General features: G+C 37.2%; 1 pseudogene; it reads right to left on the bottom strand.

Moving 5' to 3' along the window:
- Positions 1 to 300: 300 nt before the first annotated feature.
- LOC131236899 (peroxisome biogenesis protein 22-like) lies at positions 301 to 20,993 on the bottom strand (annotated as a pseudogene).
- Positions 20,994 to 22,120: the final 1,127 nt, after the last annotated feature.

The raw sequence follows: 22,120 nt of genomic DNA, 5'->3' as shown, positions 1-22,120 counted from the left end.
TGAACCACCTGTGTATGGGTTGAGTTGGGTCAGGTTGTCAAGGTCCTCAGATTGGGTTCGCATTGGAAATCCACAACCCGATTTGGATTGAGGTTGGATTATGTTGGCAAAATGTATGGATTGCATGGATAAAACATATACATCATCGTAGGCCCCAGAGATATCGGTGATGTTGGGGTCACTACAAAATCTGCTTCCATCATCTCCCAACTCATTTTTTGTTTTAACCCTCCATCAACCGTGGGCCCCAACTCTCAATCATCTCCAATCATATCGTATCTTAGGTAGAGGATGGGCTGATCAGAATCTGTAAGCGTCCCTGCACTCCCAGCTAGCAGGACCCTCCAATAAAAAAACAGAATTCTAAAATTGCAAAATGAGAGGAACCACCCCTATCACCATTTTAACAATGAAAAAACAATTAAATATCATAAAGTTATCCCAGAAATGGGATCTCAATAACAACAACAATACAAAAATAATAAAAATTAAAAAATTAAAAAATTAAAACATCACTGATATGTACACAGATGAGCTTGCCCGGGACTCCAACATCCATCATCCACTCAAATAGAGAACACACATCCAGTTGTGATGGGTCCTCGATAATAAATCGCAAAACTATTGCTTTTTAAATTAAATATGATGCAACCGTTCGTGAGATGAAAGGACACGGAAGCCTGTGGTATGAAACTCTTTCATTGTTGATCCAAGCTTGAGAAGTAATGCTCCAAACTTATAGAGCTGAAAACATTGGATGCCATGCGGCTTGATCCAAGTGGTGAGATGTGAAGTTGATATCTGATGAAGCGCTGATACAGCATTGGAGGTTTACAGAAAGTTAGCACCATGCTAATCAAAGATGCAAAGGCAAAAAGGCCATTTTAAAAAAGAAAGGTAGGTTGTGCTTGAAACATACAGCTAGCTGAGAAACTATGTCTAGATTCGTATCAACATGCCAGTCCAGCTCTAATTGCCAAACGAAAGACGACCGCCCATTTTCAGTGCCACAAAAGAAGACCCGTAGGTAAACTTTATAAGAACACCCAAGCATTGGAGAAGCAGTCAACCTAGTTGAATAGGGTTTTATTTTGAGAGAAAAAAAAGTAAACAGAATATGTATTATCAAATCTTTAGTGAATTCCTAAAGAAAATGTCTTCAAGAGTTAGTGCATACAATTCCAGAACATCTCCAAGAACTATTGAGTTTGGTTGTGTACATAACAAAAGGCATTTGCATAGTCCTCTATTGAAGTTGAAACAGTTCTTCCTCTAGGGGGAGCTCAAACCTTTGACCTCATTTTGCAATGTAAGATCTTAGCCGTTAAGGTATGTGGCATTACAGTGCACCATTCTTGAACATAAAAGCACGCATTTAGGTTTACACAAGCTTAAATGCACTAAAACAGAGCATATAGAGTGCACTTTAGTAACAATAGGAGTGGAAACAAGGAATTAGTTAAGATTGTGGAAGTTTCCTAAAATGACTACTTTCAATATCTTGGTTGATAATTCATGAGAGTAGAGAGATTGAGAAGGATGTTGCTCATATAGAATTCAAGCTGGGTGGAAGAAATGGAGATTTGCCTTTGGAGTTTTATGTGATCATTGTGGAGCACTCAAACTGAAAAGGAAATTTTATAAGATAGCCATAAGACCTGTCATGCTTTGTAGGACAAAATGTTGGGCAGTAAGGAACAACATGTTCATAGGATGAGTGTAGCTGAAATAAAGATTTTTATTTATTTATTTATTAACAATCTGAAATAAGGATGTTGAGATGGATGAGTGACAAGATGAGGAAGGATGGAATTAAAATTTAGAAATGAATGCATTTGAGGGAACCGATGAGTAGCACCAATAGGTAATAAGACGATGGAAAGTGGACTTAGATGGTTTGGTAATGTGTAATAGAGATCAAGAAATGTGCCGGTTAGAAGAAGTGAGTTAGTAGCAGTTGAAAGGCTCTAAAAGGGCAGGGGGAGGTCCCAAAGGGACATGGGTAGAGGTGGTAAGAAAAACTTGATGACCTATGGTGGAATAGGATTCATGTAGCCAACCCCAATTAGTTGGATTAGGCTTAGATGATGATGATTTAAGCTTACACAAGCCAAAAAATCTGCCATGACTGCAGCTTCCAGTTACCCCTTTTAGGATTTGAGGAGCTCTATCAATAGAACCATTTACCTCCTGCAGGATTTGATCCTCTTGTTGCATCTTAAGAAACTAAGTTCTCTTCTAGTACCAGTTTTTCATCACTTGTAATAAAGAGAAGGATTTAAGTGTAGGGATACAGATATAAAAAGGTAATTCTCTAAAAAGATATAAAAAGTACTATCCATCTAACTTAATGGCATTTTAGTCATTATATCCATATTGTGGCAAGTAAGGGGCAATAATGTCATGTAAAGCAAATGCATGATCAAAAGCCAAAGATACTTCAACCGGTTAAGAGCGACTAGAGAATGCAGTTAGAATGTTGACCTTGCCCTTGATCAAGCCACCAGTGTTAAAAAGTCCAGCATTCTCCAAAGCTGACAGAGCTCTTTCCAGTGAACATTAGCTTTTCCCTGGTTAGTTCCACATAAGGGTATGGAATAAAATCATTTGTAAATTTCTGCTTGAATTTAGAAGCAAGTGAACATAATCATGCAAAGATCAACTTATCCTACAGAGCTGTGGAAATAATCTGGTAGAATGCAATTTTAATCAAAGTGGAAAGTTACTCTGTTTGACAAAGAATTAAAATTTTTTGGGTGCACGTAATAATCTTCAGGCAAGGGTTCTGTATGCAATAGAGATACCCAGTCTGGTTTATGAAACTGAGCCCTAGTTATCTGAAGCAATAGGAAGTGGAAGCAGGAGTAGATTGGCAACCAAACCATAGAAAAAAAAAAAAAGAAGAAGAAAAGCTACATTACAAACCAGAACCTTTACAAAATTGCCAGATTCCAAAGCAAGAGTGGCACCGAAAGTAGAATACCTCTGTGCAACCACACTAAACAGCTAAAAAAAGAAGATAAGAATAAAAAATAAAAAGAAATGAGAAGAAGAAGAAGAAGAAGAAGAAGAAAACATTCAGAGCCAAGAAAATCAGAGAAAGGACATCTGTCTAACCATAGGTACAAATATTTAAAATCAAATTGATCAGGTGAGAGTAAAAAAAAAAAAGAGTCAAAGCAGAGCAAGAAAATTTTCATCTGAAGAGGGGTCACTGACCCAGAGGTTTTACACAAATTGCACGTATTTCAGTGCAATTGACGCTGACTAAAAGATAAAACAGTTTACCACTAGTTCAAGACAAATTAAGTGCTCCTTCACAACCCCATCTCAAGGTTGACAGTTAAAGAAGGAGAAGTATGATAATCGACAAATAAGAGGATTTACCATGTACCCCATTCTCGTCATCAAGAATTCTTTCCATCAGATAGAGATCACAAGATTTAGTGATTTCAAGAAGTATTCTACCACAGAGAGCCTCACAGTTGCATGCTTCTACAAAGTGACAGAATAAATGTTGGATTACTAGAGTCAATCTCTCTGGATTTACAAAAGATGACCAAAATGTACTAAATTGAAAACCTGAAGCTCTTCAGGGGTAGTCTCCTCAAGTATCACACCAAGCAGCTGGCAAGTCATCTATGCCAAAAACAAAAAAGAGGTAAGAATTCAAAGAGAAGTGAGAATTCAAATGTGGAGAGTTGGACCACAAGTTATGGTCCAACCAGCAGATAACTCCCAGTTAAGTGCATGTGACATCCAAACCCTCCAGTAGGCTGGACCTAACATGAGGACCATCTAGTGCAAAAACGAACCCTATCTATTCATCAGGTGGGCCACACCACAGAAACAATGTCAGCCATTGATAAATAGCAAAAGACAAGTGGCTGACACCCACACACACAAACATACGTATATATGAGTATGTGGCTGTGATGCACACACAAAAACACACACACATATATATAATTGGTCTCTTGCAAGCGAGACTGCAAATAGCCTCCAGCGAGCTCCGTTCATGACCATTGGATTCCACAAACGGGCGAGATTTAGGGTGCAAGTAAGGAGGGAGAGAGTCCTGTTAGCTTTAAGACTTCCCACACATGTGCACCACCCCCACATGCATACAACACAGCTCTCCCTCCCACCCTCCCTCCCTCCCTCTCTCTCTCTGGGAATCTTTAACCCACAAATCCCCATTCCCTAATTAGGGAAATTTATTTTATTTTTAATCTAGAAATATATAATCCCTAATTAAGGATTTTTACTCCCCACATCCCTAATCCCTAATTGGGGTTTTTAATCCAGATATCTCTAATTAGGGATTTTTGTTCTAGAAATCCCTAATTGGGGATTGGGGATTTTTAGTCCGGGTATTCGTAATTGATCAGATTGTTAATCAAATCCCCAATCCTAAGTGGATATTTTTAAATCTAGAACCCTAATGGGTCAGAATTCTAATCTAGAAAACCCGAATCCCTAATTGGCGATTTTTAATCCAGAAATCACTAATTATGTATATGTGTCTCTATTATAGCAGAAGTGGCATAAATTAAGCTAATCAATGTTCAAAATTGTGGGCCCCAATGAAGACATAGCATAAGATGGGAAAAAAAAAAAAAAACTAATTAGCTGAAGGCTTAAGTTTTATTTGTCGAAGGAATGTGATTTTGGTTGTAGATGTTGCAAAGCAATGTTTTCATTAATGTTACAATAGAGATTGCAGTGGTCTAAAGCACCTTATCCTATACACAAATGTGACACATTAAAATGTCCCTTTATAGTTGACTTTGGATTATTTCATTTCTTTCTTTCAGTTTAAAATCAAACTGCTAATTAGGGCTAGAGTTGTTTTTCTGTCCTAACTTTATGTAATCCAATTGTATTCAAAATGAAAATGCTTTTATTTTGTATTTATAACAATAGGTTATGGTAGAAGGGTCCTAAGTGAATATAAAAGTAGAAACACATGTGAATGTAAATGAAGTAGGCAAATTTTCCCTTCAATACTGGATTCCAATGGTAAAAGAAATGTTAAAATCAACAATTGGGAAGACTACTTTCTCTATAGTTGATGCAACTTTTGACGTAGTGAAAAAGTTTCTTGAGGAGAACAGTTGTGAGTTAGCAACTCCTTGAAAGAAACACCATTATGGGATGTCAAATGTGCAGAAGAACTTGAAGGAAAAAAAAAAAAGGTTGAATCAAGAAAACACACACACTTTGCAAAGCATGATGGTTTTTTAAATCGAATCAGGTGGTTTTGAAAATATTGGATTAATGGAGAAAATTGCAAGAAATTATGAAAGGGATAGAAGAAAAGAGACTAAAGACCATGATTTTCAATTGTTGTATGAACATTTTTGTGAAATGAAGGAATTGAATAGATTGTTGCATATGATGTGAAGGTTGATGATGAGGGTAGATTAACACATTATTATTGGGTTGACCAAATTCCACGTATGACGAATTATTATTTTAGCAAAGTTTTGGTATTTGACACCATGTACATATAAATCACTATGAGTTGATTTTCGCACCGTTCACCGAGGTTAATCACCATGGGCAATCGATCATGTTGGATTGTAGTTTCATTATAATGAGACCATCGAGTCTTTCATCTAGTTGTTTAAGAAATAGCTAAAGCGATGCCAAGAGAGCCGCAAATGGCGATCATAACATTAGAATCTGGCTATGAAGAAAGCCATCGCTATTGTGTTCCAAATGTTTTCCATCAGTATTGTATTTAAGATATTTTGTAGAACGTCCCTGAAAAATTAGGTCATGTTCATTTTAAAGATGAATTAATTGACCCCTTTTCATGAAAGTATATGGAAATCTAAGAAAGTCGGAAGAGTTCAAAGTAAAATGGAATAAAGTTATTGAAGAAAATGAATTGAAAGACAACAATTGACTTACCTCTTTATTCAACATTCATTAAAAATGGTTACTGACATATCCAAGGTATTACATAACGGTACAGTGGCTTGTTACTATTACAATATGGGTTGTTACAACCCCATAACACGTAAGAATTATCACTGTTACAATTATCTAAAACATGATTTTTTATTTTTTTTTGTATGTCAAGTAGCCAACGAAGTAAAAGCACAAATGTCTTCTTTTATAAGTATGTGTTGAAGAATAACCCATTTATGAATTTCATAATTTATTTTGATCATGCAGTAGCACAACAAAGATAAATGTTAGTTGCCGATTAATAGTAAGCCGAAGTTGAAAACCCTATTTGCCATGAAAAAAAAAACTTAAAAAGACAAAAGTTTTTTTAAAAAAATTAAATTAAATTAAATTCCAAAGGGAGTTATGCGAAAGCACCGTTTATGCTGCAGTTCTAAAATACGGGCTACCATGTAATATGAGGGCATACCATTTAGGCACACATGTGCGCTACAACAATCTTGGATTGTTAATTTGCCGAACCATTATATTTTAAAGAAATGGACAATGTTAAACTAAGCTCTATTTACAATACGAGTGGTGTGGAGATAAAGGAAGAGAACAATGAATCTACACTCTTCGATATAGTGATTTGTCACACATCTCTAGTATTCATGCAAGTGAGACTGCAAATAGCTTCCGTGTGAACTTTGTTCGCGGCCGTTGGATGCCATGAACAAGTGAGGTTAAGCGTGCGGGTAAGAAGGGACTCTCGTTGGCTTAAGAGTTCCTATGTGTGGGTAAGAGGGGGGGAGCTTGCTGGCTTCAAAGCCGTTGCGCGGGGGGATTGTTGTCATGTGCAATCACATATGCTATTTTTTCATAAGGATAGTATGCGATGGCATACTTTTTTGTGCGATAAGTATGCGAACACATAAAGGTCCTAGCAGTAAAAACAAATGATCGTTGAATCCATGTATTTAAACATCATAGATGTGTATAGTAGCCTATATTAGAATGCTTATTTTTTATATTTTAAATTTATAAGTCAATAAGTTGAAACTTGTGGCTTTGTAAGTTATGCTTGTTTTTTTGGTAATTTGTAAATTGTATTTGTAAATTAAGTTGTAACTTGTAACTTATAAATCTTCAAATTATCAAGTTATTATTTATTGATAAAAATTTTATGTTCAAAGTTTTTAATAATTAATTCTCTCTTAATGTAACTTGTTGATTGTTTTGTTAAATTTTATGTAAAGACAATATAAGTAATTAAATATATAACTTATTTTACAGATGGTCTAATAGTCTCAAACACTCAAACTACAATGAAATAGTAATGCAGGGGCATTTTCACACCAGGCTCGAGTGGGGTGGCTTGTGGGATGCAGGGGCACACTCGGGGTGGGCGGCCCCGAGTGTGAGATGGGTGGCTTCTGTGAGGAGGGCCCCACCCATGTGAGGTGGGTGGCTTGTGTGAGAAGGGCCCCACCCGTGTGAGGTGGGTGGCTCATGTGAGGTGGACCTATGTGATGTAGGGCCCACGAGGGGGGTTCGACCGAGGACCTAACCCATGGGAAGTGGGGCCTAGGCTATGAGATAAAGGGATTGATTCACCACGCTCTATAAGTTCAAGCTTTTAGAGCAAGTGGTTAATTGTCCTGCATCAAATAGGCAAAAAAAAAACCCAATCCAATCACTTGTAGTAATTAGGTATAGTTCTTCCTATATATATATAATTTCCATTTTTTACATTTTTTCAAAAAAAAAAAAAGAAAAAAGAAAAAAAAAAGAGAGAATAATATGCGAGTATGCGACGGCATATGCGAATAGCATTGCTAGTTGCATACAATGGCATATGCAATTTAACAACATTGGTAGACAGAGAGTGGGGTGATAGTGATACACATGTGCAGGAAGTCTTAAGCCAATAAAACTCTCAAATAAGGCTCTCTTTCAGATGCTTCTTACTTACAAGCTAAATCTTGCCCATTCGTGGAATCCGATGGTCACAAATGGAGCTCGCATGGAGGTTATTTGCAATCTTCCTCTCAGGAGTACTGGAGATGTATAACAAATCACAATATCGAAAAATGTATGATTTATCGTTATCTTCACACCACTTGTATCGTAAACAGAACTCAATTTAGCATTCCATGTCTAGCTCTTCAAAATATAATGATCTAACAAATTAGCTATCCAAGATTATCATAGCATACATAATGTGCTTACATCGTATACCCTCGTATTCAAATTTCAAGCAACTATATTTTTTTACTTCCATCCCGAATTTAACTAGTCGTTCGTGGGCTGTTCCTTCTATCCTTCCAACATTATATATGTAAAGGGCTTACATTTTTTCGACAATAATTGCAGCATAAACTATGCTATTCATGAAACTCTGATGCAGGACAATTAGCCACTTGCTCTAAAAGCTCGAATTGATAGAGAGTGGTGAATTAATCCCTTTATCTTATAGCCCAGGCCTCACATTGCATGTGTTAGGACCTCAGCCGAACCTCCTCGTGAGCCCCACTTCACATGGGTTATGCTTCACATGACACCCACCCCGAGTGTGTCCCTGCATCCCACATGCTACCCCACTCGAGCCCAGTGTGAAAATGCCCCCGCATTAAACTCTCTTTGGAATTTATAAAAACTAAACTTATGTCTCTCTCCGTAGCAAATAGAGTTTTCAACTTCAACTTGCTACTAACTGTTTCATGATCGACAATTCACTGTGCCACTATCGTGCTACTGCATAATTAAAAGGGAATATGAAATCCATTAACGAGTTATTCCTCAACACATACTTACATAAGAAGGCATTTGTGCTTTCACTTTGTTGGCTACTAAACATGCTTGCAAAAAAAAAAAAAGAGTATTAAATATGCCGATTTCTATTTGAGACGAATGTTAAATAAAAAGGCACGCCAGTCGTTAGCTTCCAACCTATTTTTTTCAATAACTTTCTTCCATTTTACTCTCTTTAGACTTATCAAAATTCAATATCTCATCATGAAAATGGTCATTAAATTCATCTTTAAAAGTAACGAGATCTAGCTTTTTAGCGACCTTCTGCAAAATGTGCCTACTACAATACCGATGGAAAGCAATTGGAAACACAATAGCGATGGCTTTTGCCATAGCCGAATCTTGATATATTATGATTGCCTTTGGTGGCTCCCCTCGCATTGCTTCACAACATTTCTCAAACAGCAAGATAAAAGACTAAGTGATCTCATTGTGGATGAAACTACAATCTACTATAATCAATTGCACAAACTACGTAGTGATTAACCCCTGCGAACAGCACAAATATCAACTCATAGCGGTTTGCACTGTACGTGGTGTCCAATACTAAAACATTGCTAAAGTAATGATATGCTTTATGTGAATCCTCATCATCAACCTTCAAATCATAAGAAAAGCTTGGATTCAACTCCATTTCATAAAAAATGCTTATAAATTAGTTGAGCATCATGGCCCAAGATTTCTTTTCTTTTTTCTTTTTCATTATTCATCACATCTTGCTCTATGCATCTAGTATTTTCGAAACCACCTGGTTCGATCTCAAAAACCGTCATGATCTGCGAAGTGCCTATGTTTGCTTGATTTAACCCTTTAAAAAAATAAAAATTTCTCATACGCATTTGATATCTGACATTGTGATAAAAGATGTTTCCTTTGAGGAGACTCCAAATCATGATTGTCCTCCTTAACAAACTTTTCCACTACATAGTTTGGTCCTTCATTTCTTTTTTAATTGTCATGAGTGCTTTACAATTCTCTCATGTAATACCCCGAAGCCTCTTTACTTTACCATGCTTCATCTCTACCTTATTATTTGTCGTCCCCTCTTTTGAACATACAAACATCTTTCAAATCTCTTCTTTCTCCTTATAGTATTTATTCAAACCTTTATGAACACTAAGGCTTGCGTTCATTGCATATCTATTTTAGAAGTCAAACGCAGTATTAACTGAAGATAAAGTAGTCTTCCTAATGATTGGTTTCAACCATTCTTCTACCTTTGGAATCCAATGTCAATGGAAAATCTACTTCACTTACATTCTCATGCGTTTCTACTTCTACAGACATTCCTATAATAACCAATTATAATAAATGAAAAATAAAAACATTCTCATTTAGTATAGAATTGGATTTTACAAAAGTTAGGATAGAAAACACAACTCATAGCCCTAATTAACAGTTTGATTTCAAATTGAGAAATAGAGAAAGAGGTGAGAGGGAGAGAGGTTGAGAGGGAAAGAGGTGGCAAAGGGAAAGGTCAAGAAGAGAGGGTACGTATGAGCTTTGTTGCATGCATGAGGGATGGTGCATATGTGTGGGAAAGCTAGTGAGGGTTTCGAACAAGAGTCTCGTTCTCTCTGCTTCTTACCTACAGGCTAAATCTCGTCCATCCATGGAATCCAACAACCATGAACGGATCTCCCACGAAGGTTTTTTTTTTTTTTTGGTCTCACTTGCAAGAGAACAACTCTCTCTCTCTCTAAGAGGTGTTGAGGTAGTGCCAACTACAAGCCAAAAACAAAGGCAGAAAGAAAAATATAGCTATCATAAGCATCCTAAACTTACAACCCACTCATTTACAAAAGTTGAAGCTTTATAAACTACCTGCTCCTCCCCATTGCTTTCACTATGGAAACATATATCACTTCTCTCCCCCCAAATTGACCACAAACTAGCCAAGAGTGCTAGTCTCCATCAAACTTAACTTCCTTCAGGAAAGCCACACCATGCAACTGATGGACCACAAGTTACGATCCACCCAATAGATAGCTTCCAACCTATTAAGCGCATTCAACATCCAACCGTCCAATAGGTGGGCCCCACAACGAGGATCAGTTTGTGCAAAAATTAGCCACGTCCACTCACCGGGCAGACCACTTGTGTTTTGCTATTTATCAATGCTAAATATTGTTTTCTCTGGTGTGGCCCACCTAATGTAGCTTGACACACTTGGTCATCCATTGCATTTTTTGAGAGCGATATGGGAGCGGTTCCTCATCCTCTTCCAATGCAGTTGGGTGATGCTAGGATCTATTAAAGCCTTCTTCCTCACGTGGCGAGGGAGTGGATTTGGCTCTAAAGGGAGGATTCATTGGAGATTATCTTTCCTAGTTGTGTAAAGGTCGATTTGGGCCGAGCGTGACGAGAGATGCTTCTGGAATCCTCAGCATAGTCATGCCAAGGTGTTTAGGAAAGCTAAGTTCATTGCCATTTCCTGGGCTATATCTTTCACCCTCTTCCTGCCATGTTGCCTCTTTTATTCTTCTTGGTCCAGCTAGTAATTCTTTGTGAGGATTTCTCGTCCTCCCTTTCTAATAAAACTGACATGATTGCTCAAAAAAGAAAAAATAAATAAATAAAAATAAAAATAAAGTAAATAGACGAGTGTGAGATCCTATTGAAACACTTTTTTATTCCCCCAAAAGGCAACAACATCATCATCCATGCCATGAGTCAAATTATAGTGCTTGGCTTCATTACTGCTATCTTCACAAAGGGCAATACCCTCTAGAATACCTCCCTGAATTCCTGATGGTTTTTCCATGAATCAGAACAACCTGATTTGCAGTCCCTTTATGGTTTGTGAAATTGCTGATTGGCAACTCTTCTTTCCAGGGTCTGAACCTTCAAATAGGGTCTCTTATTTCATCTAAGTTTTCACTTTTAAATGGAAGTGAGCAACTAATGACACCTAGGTTTTACAGACGAATCAAGTACTCAGAACTTGCCAAGAGAACACAACAAACATGTTCAAGATCTTGGTCAAGTTTTAGGTTCAACTCCACTAAAAGAACAATAAAAAAACCAAGGAAAAGTACAATGTTAATAGATTTTACATGAATTAATACATAAAAATGTGAATAAGATCTTTAAAAGAACCCAAAAATACAGGAATCTTGGAAATGGAGATTATCGAAAGATGTGTACCATTCGACTTCCATTTAGTTTCTTATGATTTGTCCAAGAGTCATCTAGAAAAGGGACAACAAAAGCTTGACTATAAGCATGTCTATACCGACAGCAGCAGTGGCAGAAAGAATATTAAGTGATATTTTACCTTCATTTGAGGATGGACTTCATCCATTACATCTGTCCTTCACATTTTCAACTGAAGGGTGTACTTCCGAATTGGAAGCAACTGCATTTGCTTGAGTACTACCATTTCTTGCTGATGTAGAACCTATTTGTTTCCATTGCCTTCTTCACAGTGTACTGGAAGACCTCAATGCCAGGTAAAAACTATAGAAATAGCAAATCCGGCAAGAGCACCAAGCAACCCAGCATCCTGAAAGTTGAAACTATTTTGTAAGTGCAGATGTAGCTTGACAACAAGGAAAAAAATGTTTGAAGGTTTTCATAATCTTCCATTACTTCATACTAACGTATCAATATATTACACCCAGTGTCATACAGATGGTATACAAAAAAATATCTCTAAGCAAAATAATACATAGTAAAAACAAAACTTCAGGTGTCTTTGTATGCTTAGCAGATTTACACTTGAATAATTCACTTAAATATATAGCAGGTGATCACAATGGAGGTAGGAACGTTTTAATTCATACCAATGACCTCTAATCACAATTGATATGTTGCGAGTTACATTTGAATGGCCTGAATTGCTATCTGGGGGATAATTAAAAGAAAATTACTATTTGGAAGTGACTCCCGCATTATGAATGAATAGAGAATAGCCTCCCGTAGTCATTTCTGCTCTATTACATTGACATATTGCCAATCAACTCAACTGAGCATCCAAATATAGACTTAGTAATAACAAATTTCAATACATTCCTAATGATTTTGCAATAAAATACAGCAACCTCTATACCAGTGAAATATTGATTTGCTAGCTCTTTTATGAGGTTTGAATGAGATTATAAATTTGGCGGCAACTACTAGCCTATGAAGTACACTACTGTTCTTCAAGGTTCAGATGAGTTTTGAAGTTTATTTGTGAATACCTGCATAATGAACTGACATAAATCATAATGCATCTTTTGTAGACATAATCAATGTCTTACAAAAGCTAATTAAGAACTGAGACCAAAATGAAGATAATGCAAATAAGAAATAAATCACAGGCTTGGAACTGCTTTTTAGACTATTTACCCCTGTAATAAATTTTTTTTGAAAGGCTACCCCTGCAATGATTTCTCTGCTTGGATAACCAAGAGCTTGGTTTTAGGCGATGATGGAAAATATTGAGGTTCGTAATCATTTTATATGGATGCTGAAATTCCTGGAAACAATATTAAGGGTTTGTTTGGGTGCTCAAGAATGAATTGAAAAATAGGAAGCATGGTTTTGAATGTTGGTTATGACACAGATAGTAACTGTATCGTCCACACCCATTATGCAATATGGGGGCAAAACCGGTCCAATTTAAAAAGGGTCTTGTCAGCAGATACCGGCCATGAAGGTCCCCTTTCGATTTTTTTTCACTAGTTTCGTCATTTCAATCATCTGGGAAGCTTATAAACTCATTTTACATTAAATATAGGCCTATTTTGGTGTACAGAACACAATATCTATGTGGGATTCAACAAATTGCAGACGTAAAGCATACTTTTTTTCATTGCTTTCATCTTCTTTCTGTTGTGTTTCAAGATAATGGGCCATAATCTACCAAAATGATGCCTGATTTATGTTCGATTAGGGCCTATTTGGTTCACTTTCAGCAAGTCAATCCAACAAACAACATTCCTATCAAAGAATGGTCACATTAACTGTTGGATACATGTTAAAAACACAAAATGATAGATTCTAGTGATTTACATTTTTTTAACTGCTTTTAAAAATTTTTTGGCCCCAAAACGGTCTTGACCGATATGGGCCCATATCGTCCAATGCTGGTCCAAATGCCCCATATTGTATGCTTTTTTGCCCAGCTGATACAACCCTAAATGCCAATATTAAAACCTTGAGAGAAACTGACCAACTTAGGGCAGCCCCACCTGCACTCAATGGAGTGGCCCTGAAATTTCCATTGGATGGTTTCAAGTCTAATATGAACACAATGATTATCAATAAAAATAGTGGTTATTGCAGTTCATTTCAACAGAGAATTCACAAACAATAAATACAGGAATTTGAATCTCTCCACAAATTCGGAAGTTGTAATTTTTGAATTAGAATGCATGGGTAAAAATGGGAGACATGCTCGAACATTATGTTTACACACAGCCACTAATCAACAAAGTTCCGTTAATCAAAACAAACCTAATAATCATGCCCTTAAGATATCAATAACTAATAGATTTTTTTCTTTTTTAAACCTACAAAGTACTGAACCTCTTCAGGATTCAATCTTTCAGGTTCACGTGCCTAAGTGGGACCGTCAATGCAGAAATCAAGAAAGATACTCCCCCCTCAGTTCATGTCATAAATTTCTTTTTAGCCACTCGGGAAAAAGGCAAGACTTTGAATCACTTCACAGCTGCTAATTTCTTCTATGTGCACCGACATTGCATTGAATCTAGTATGTAAAAACATCAAATCCAGAATGTGCAAGTTCAGCCTTTATAGCAGCTAAACTGGTGAATTTCAGGCACATTATTTATATAGGAAAAGCTTCTATCTTTAGACTCTAATTTTACAGCCACAACTACATATATTTCTACCAAACGCATGTTTGCAGCATCCCAAATTTAACAACTACATGAGTTTTGTAGAGAGAAAATTGATGCAGGGCCACAGCCCACCATAGGGCCCAACATGTGCTAATTTTGGACCATTTTTTACAGATTTGGGGTCTAAATATCAAGAATTGCAAATTGCTATTTGCGGGAGATATGGAGAGATGTGATTGAAGATATGGGGGCTGATTTAAAGATGTGATTGAAGATTTTGAGGATTAGTTCTTATATTTGCTATTATTATTATTATTAAGCCTGTTATCATCTTGGGTAAATTAGATTGATTTGAAATCAATTTCTTACGCGGGAGAATTCTTGTTAAAGATTCATTTATCGTCTATAAAATGGGGGGTGGTTTAGGAGGTAGGCAATCCATAAGTTCTCTAAGTGTGATTTTTTTTCTTAAGTATTGTCAGAAGAAGTTTGATATTAATAAAGTTATTTCTCCCTCTCTACTCAACTATTCTTGTGGGTATACTCTTGTCCATTTCTTTGTGATTCGAGTGTCGAGATCTCATTGACTTGATAACTGGGTTGCACCATTTTGCTATTAGAGTGGATTATCTTTGGGGATTTTCAACTCTACACTATCTCCTATTGGCTTCGAGGGAGGTGACACAGGAAAAGTTTGCACAAGTAACCCAATTGATCCGCACACTCACAAAGCGAGTAGATCAACTCACATATTTGGTAGCAAACCACATTAATCAAGTGGGAGAGCTCCCACGTGTTTGGAGACAGAAGTTGTAACAATTGAATATGTAAAGGGAGGTCCGCACCAAGGCCCTAAGTCCTAACCAACAACATGCAACCCCTACCTGTGAAGACACCAATAATCGATTTTTTTTCAACTGTTAGAACCTGACAGAGAGCCCAGAATCAAGGTAGACATTCTAGAATTCTATGGTTGTTTGCATGTTGGCAACTTCATCAATTGGCTAAGCAAGGTGGAAAAGGTGTTCAAGTAAAAGGAAATCATGGAGAACTAGAAGATTAAGTTAGTAGTTATGAGGTTTTCCAATAACGCGTTAACATGGTGGAATGATCTCCAAGTCGAACGAATCCGTCGAGGTAAGGGGAGTAAATTCTTGGAAAAAGAAGAAAATAAAAGTTAAAAAAGAAATTCTTACTCGCAACTTATGCTTGCGACCTCTATCAAAGATGTCATAATCTACATCAAGGGAATAAATCAGTAAATAAATACACCAAGGAGTTCATACATTGACTTCACGAGCAGGGTTTTGTGAATAGGAAGACCAAAAGATTCCAAGATATCTTAATGGTCAACCCAAACATCATAGATGAATTAGCATTCAAAGATGTATTTAAGATGTTTGATGCATTCACACTTGCATTAAAAGCCGAGGAGATAATTAATTGGGAACTCAGGGGACAATTTGGTACCCCACAAGGACCATCATCAACGATGGGAGAGCAAACTAACTTCAATGTAAGGCAAGCACAAGACCTCCCATAAGTTAATGGATGATAAGCCAATCCTAACAATGAAGCCAAACCCCAACTTGGGGGAGATGGTTATGGATGAGGGGCTATTACCCCTCAAGACATGGCAAAACAGCACTCCTTTCACGTGCTTTAAGTGCGGGCAATTGGGACATCATTTTTTTTTATTGTCTTGAACATTAGTTTACAATTAAAGTTATTAGTATACAATTAAAGTTAATTTGGTTGAGGAAGGAGAATATGAGAAAGAACTCCCGCCTAAATGCAAATGAAAGCTGAAGATGACATGGAATATGAAGAACATGCATATAAGGATGGGGTGGATGTTGGGGAAGATGTAGTAGATATGTATGACGATTGGGCGAGTTAGTTATCAAACAGACCATGAGCATCGATGCCTCGGCATTAATAACTAGCAATGGTTACGACGCAAAATTCTCTACACTACCTACACTTCTAGTGGGAAGATATGCACAATTTTGGTAGGCCAAAAAAAAAACAGTGAGAACGTTGTCTCGCAAGAAATTGTGGATAAATTAAAAGTAAAAGAATATAAGTATCCATGCCCATACCAGATTCACTAGTTCGAGAAAGGAAGAGAAGTTTATGTTAACTCCAGGTGCTTAGTTTTATTCTCTATTTGGATCTAACTATAAGGATGAGGTGTAGTGTGATTTGGTCCCCATAGATACATGCCACATCTTATTAGGTAAACCCGGGTTGTGGGACCAAAATATGGTGCATTAACTCAATCTAATGCCCATTCCTTCGTCAAGGATGGTGCTAATCTCATATTGCACCTAATGAAACATCTTCCAAGTTCCAACACCCAATCTGATAAAGATGAGGGTTAAAAATCACTAGATGTAGAAAAGTTTGAAGAGGAAAACAAGGAGACTAACATCATGTAGATCTCGGTTGCTAAAAAGACACAAAACAGTCAGATGTTCTGCCTCTCATACAAGAGCTCCTTCATGAATATGATGACACAGTGCCTAAAAAACTCCTAGCTGGACTTCCTCCTATGAAGAACATTCAGCACGACAATGATTTGGTGTTAAGTTCAAGTCTACCAAATCTTCCACACTACCGATTGAGTTCATTCGAATATGCCGAGCCCGAGCTCCACAAACAAGTTACGGAGTTGCTACAAAAGGGTTTAATTCGAAAAAGCATGTCATCATGTTTTGCTCTTGCATTATTAATCCCTGATAAAGATGGATCTTGGAGGATGTATGTGGACAATTTTGCAATCAACCAGATTACTATCAACTACCAGTATCATATTCCTCACTTGGATAATATGCTAAACATGTTACATGGAGCAAAGATCTTTTCAAAGATTGACCTAAGGAGCGGATATCATCAAATACGTATCTGGCCCGATGGCAGGTGGAAGACCGCATTTAAGACTCTAGACAGGTTGTATAAGTGGCTTGTCATGCCATTCAACCTTTCAAATGCGCTTCGCACTTTTATGAGGCTGATGATAGAGGCACTCCATCCCTTTATGGGAAATTTCTTAGTTTATTTCGATATAAAAAAATTTGGGTCCTAATTCATTTGCTCACCTTGATCACTTACGGTAAATGTTTGATATACGTCAGAGGGAATTACAATTTGTTAACTTGGAAAAGTGCTCATTCCTTGCCAATAATGTTGTATTTTATAGGTATAATATGTATGCAGAAGGATCAAGGTTGACCAAGAGAAAATCAATTCCATTGCGGAGTGGCCTACCAGATGTCCGTTCTTTCCACACATTGGGGACATTTTACAGAAGATTTATCCAGAATTTCAGTACAAATTTTTCTCTATCACCAATTGCATGCACAGAGGCAAGTTTGAATCAACTAAAGCGGTGAACCAAAACTTCAGTATAATAAAAAAGAAGATGACAGATGCTCTAGTTCTTTCACTTTCGGACTTCGGTAAAGTCTTTGAAGTGGAAAGCAGTGCTTGAAATGTTGGTATTGGCACAGTGTTGAGTTGGAAAGAAAAGTCGATCGGTTTCTTTATCAAAAAGCTTAATAATATATGGAAGAATAACTACATGTATGATCTCGAGTTCTATGCAATAGTCTAGGCTCTACAACATTAGAGGCATTACCTGATTCATTGAGAACTCATTCTATACTCGAACAATGAGGGTGGAGATATCTCAACTCTCAAAAGAAGCTGAGTGCTTGTCATACAAAGTGGATCGATTTCTTACAAGAACATGCTTTCCGTTTACTTTACAAAGCTAGAAATCATAACAAAGTGGCAGATGCTTTGAGTAGGATGGTGGTTCTATTAAGAAAAATTGCCATGAAAGTCTTGGGATTCAAGGCATCAATTGAACACTATAAGGAGCATTCCATTTTTGGCAAAGTGCTTGATAGATATGTGAACGGTCGAGATCCAAAGTGTAAATTCATCCGACACAATGTTATTCAAGGGTTCTCGCTTACGCATTCCCAAAAGATCCGTGTGAGAGAAAATCCTATCTAAGCTGCATGGAGGAGGATTATGTGGACACTTTGGAAGGTGGAGGAAAATTATTATTGGCCTCGTATGCACCTTAACATTAAATGGTTTGTAGTACAATGTCATTGATGCCAAATCATCAAAGGTAATGAGTAAAATATTAGCCTTTATACACCGCTTTCCATTCTAGTCGCTCCATGGGTGGACATTTCTATGAACTTTATTCTGAATCTTTTTAAGACTCAAAGGAAGCAAATTCGATTTTCGTTGTGGTATACCCTTTTTTAAGATGGCCCACTCATTCCATGGAAAATGACGACAGATGCTATGCATATCGCTAACATATTCTTTATAGAAATTGTGCGACTTCACGGGGTACCACAAACAATAATTTCGGACTGTGATTCAAATTTTGTGGGCACTTCTAGTGCACTTTATGGAAGAGGTTAGGGATTAAGCTTCAATTCTCTAGCACATATCATCCTCAAACAAACGGCCAAATCAAAGTAGTCGATAAGAGCTTTGGTAACTTCTTGAAGAGTATCATCGGCAACAATGTATCTCGGTGGAAATTGGCTCAACCCCAAGCCAAGTTTGCTTACAACAACTTCGTAAATCGTACCACCAGAAAAGATCACATTTGAAATTAAAAATAAATAATAAATAATAAAAATGGGAGAAGTCCCCATCATGTACTTGACTTAGTACCATTACTAGTACAAGGTCAGGTGAGCAAAGATACCAATGCTTTCGCCAATCACATTCAAGACTTACGAGCTCAAATAAAAAAGAAATTGAAGAGAGCAACACCATGTACCAGAGAAGCTACGAACGAACATCGGCAGGAGAAGATATATAAAGAAGGTGACTCAGTTATGGTTTATGCTTGTAAAGAAAGGTTTTCAAAGAGAACTTACAATAAAATCAAGTCTAAGAAGATTGGTCCATGCGGAGTTAAAGGGAAGTTAGGTGACAATGCCTATGAGATTGAGTTGCCAGATGACTTAGATATCTCACAACTTTCAACGTGGCGGGTTTGTTACCATGATAAGGTGTCCGACATGCAAGATGAAGTCATTATCGATATAGATAAACAACTCCCAAAGAAAAAGAAGGAAGAAGTTGAACGAGTATTGTGCATGAAGACTATTGACACTCAAATGGGCCAATACAAGTAAAACTTGGTGAAAAGGAAGAACAAGCCCTATTTTGAATCCAAATGGCTCACAAGCGACAAATTGAAATGATTGGATCTAAACCTCTACTATTTGTATGAAGTGACCAACTCACCGTAGTCAAGTTCTTTCCAACTCAAAGGGATGACGTAGACCCACGGTCTACCGTAAGGCCCAACATGTGCTGATTTTGAACTGTTTAGTTAAAGATTTGGGGCCTAAATATCAAGAACGACAATCTCCTATTTGTGGGAGATATGGGGGATGTAATTGAAGAAATGGGGGTTGATTTAAAGATGTGAATGAAGATTTTAAGGACTATTTCCTAGATTTTCTTTTACTATTATTAGACTTCGTACCATCTTAGGTAAATTACATTGATTTGAAATAAATTATTATTGATTTGAAATCAATCTCTTAGTTGAGGAGATTCTCATTAAAGATTCATTTAAAGTCCAGAAAAGGGGGATGGTGTATGAGAAAGACATTCCAAAATTTTCAAGTGTGATTTTTTTTCTTAAGTATTGTAAGAAGAAGTTTGATATCAATCAAGTCATTTCTCCCTCTCTATTATTCTTGTTGGTGAACTCTTGTCCATTTCACTGCGATTCACTAATCGAGATCTCATTGACTTGATAACTGGGTTGCACCAAAAATGTTTGGAAGTTTAGTTCGAGTAGTTTACAAACCCAAGACACTTATTACTAACGAGCGTCCACAGTCCATGTTAGCCAAAACCCAGGATTAATAAAATAAAATAAAAACAAAAAAAAAAAAAAAAAACAAATAATCCCAAAAAATAGGAAAATCATGAAATTCTTGAAATTCAGGACATTGATTATTGAAGGAGCTCCCACACAGTTCACTTTAGCTCCTGGTATGAAAATCATGAAATCCCCGGAGAAAATTGAAATGTTCTGAAAATTCTCAATCAAAGAGCAATATACATGAAGATTTACAGAAAAATATATTAAAAAAGCAAAAAACAAGGGAATTGAGAGAGAGATGAATCCGTACTTTGTTGTTGATCAAAATCATCACAATGTCAGAGATCTTTCGATTGAAATGCCTCCCGACTCTCATCAAAAGATTTGCGGCTGGCTCTGTAAGAGAATCCGCCATCGATATCGAACTGAGATGAGAATATTTCTCTCTTCAATCCAATTCTAAGATTTTTGCGGAGATTGAAAGCCCTAATCCGAAGAACGTATTCAAAAACAGAAAGAAAAATAAAAAAGTAAAAAAATCCGAGGAAGCTGCGGAAGAAGATTTGATGGAAGAGAAAAACATTGATACACTGGCAGCGTGGGACCGGATTGTGTACTACTTGCGACTTACTCAGTACGCTTTTGTGGTACTGACTAATGCATGTTATTTATCCACTCCCTCAATCCGCTTTCAAGCTCATTTCAGGGGTTGAGCCGAAAATTGAAGAATATTTAAATTTCAAGTATACCACACCGCAGAAAACATTAAGAGTAATGATTTCTATTATTGAAACCTTACTAGGGCCTACAGTGGTGATGTTTATTTATCATCCAACCAGTTTATAAGATCCTAGGATCATAAAGAGAACATTGGGAGCAATGATTTCTACTATTGAAACTTTGCTAGGGCCTATGTTTATTTATCATCCAATCAGTTTATAAGATCATAAAGACATGACGAACAGAAAAGACAAATATTTATGAAAAAAGACTGAGTTACTACGCAATCATTTCCATCACCACTTATGTGTTTCGAAGCCAAGACCTCATGTTAAAACTCTCAGTAGTCTACCACTCGGGCAAGGACAGGATCCCCATTTCCATCACAATCAATAGACAGGGCTCTTGCGAGGCCCACCGTGATATTTGAGTTTTATCCCTTGATGGGCCCACCATGATGTGGGTTTTATCTTGATGCTGATTGAGTACGACCCCTCCCGTCCCTACCTTGAACGGATCGGGGCTCTGAGAGGCCTATGTGATGTACGGGTTTTATCTATACCGTGCCGAAGAGGCCCACCTCACAGGAAACAGCAGCGCTAATGACACCTACGGTTGAAACCTTCCTAGGGCCCACCTTCATGGTTAATTGACATCCAGCCTTTTCATACGGCAAACTAGACATGGATGAAGTGAAAACACAAATATCAGCTTGATACAAAACTTTGGCGGCCTGAAATGTTTTTAATGGTAAGTGTTTAGTCCCCACTGTGGGTCCACTTAAACTGCCTACTTTTTTATTTTTACCCTAAAATGGTATGGAAAAATGGATGGATCGGTATGGATAAAACCCATATATCATTGTGGCATTTGACGTACCTTCCGTTCTTTCCATATGCGGCCTAAATGAGGCAGATTCATAGAACAAGTAGACCACACAGAAGGCATTAGGGGCGACCATTAAAAACTTGCTGGGAGCCATGGAAGTTTTAATCAACAGTGACATTTTTATACT

The sequence above is a fragment of the Magnolia sinica genome, chromosome 2, assembly GCF_029962835.1.
Source record: "Magnolia sinica isolate HGM2019 chromosome 2, MsV1, whole genome shotgun sequence".
Taxonomy (NCBI): domain Eukaryota; kingdom Viridiplantae; phylum Streptophyta; class Magnoliopsida; order Magnoliales; family Magnoliaceae; genus Magnolia; species Magnolia sinica.
The sequence above is the reverse complement of the archived record's forward strand: the minus strand, read 5'-3'. Positions and strand labels throughout refer to the sequence as shown.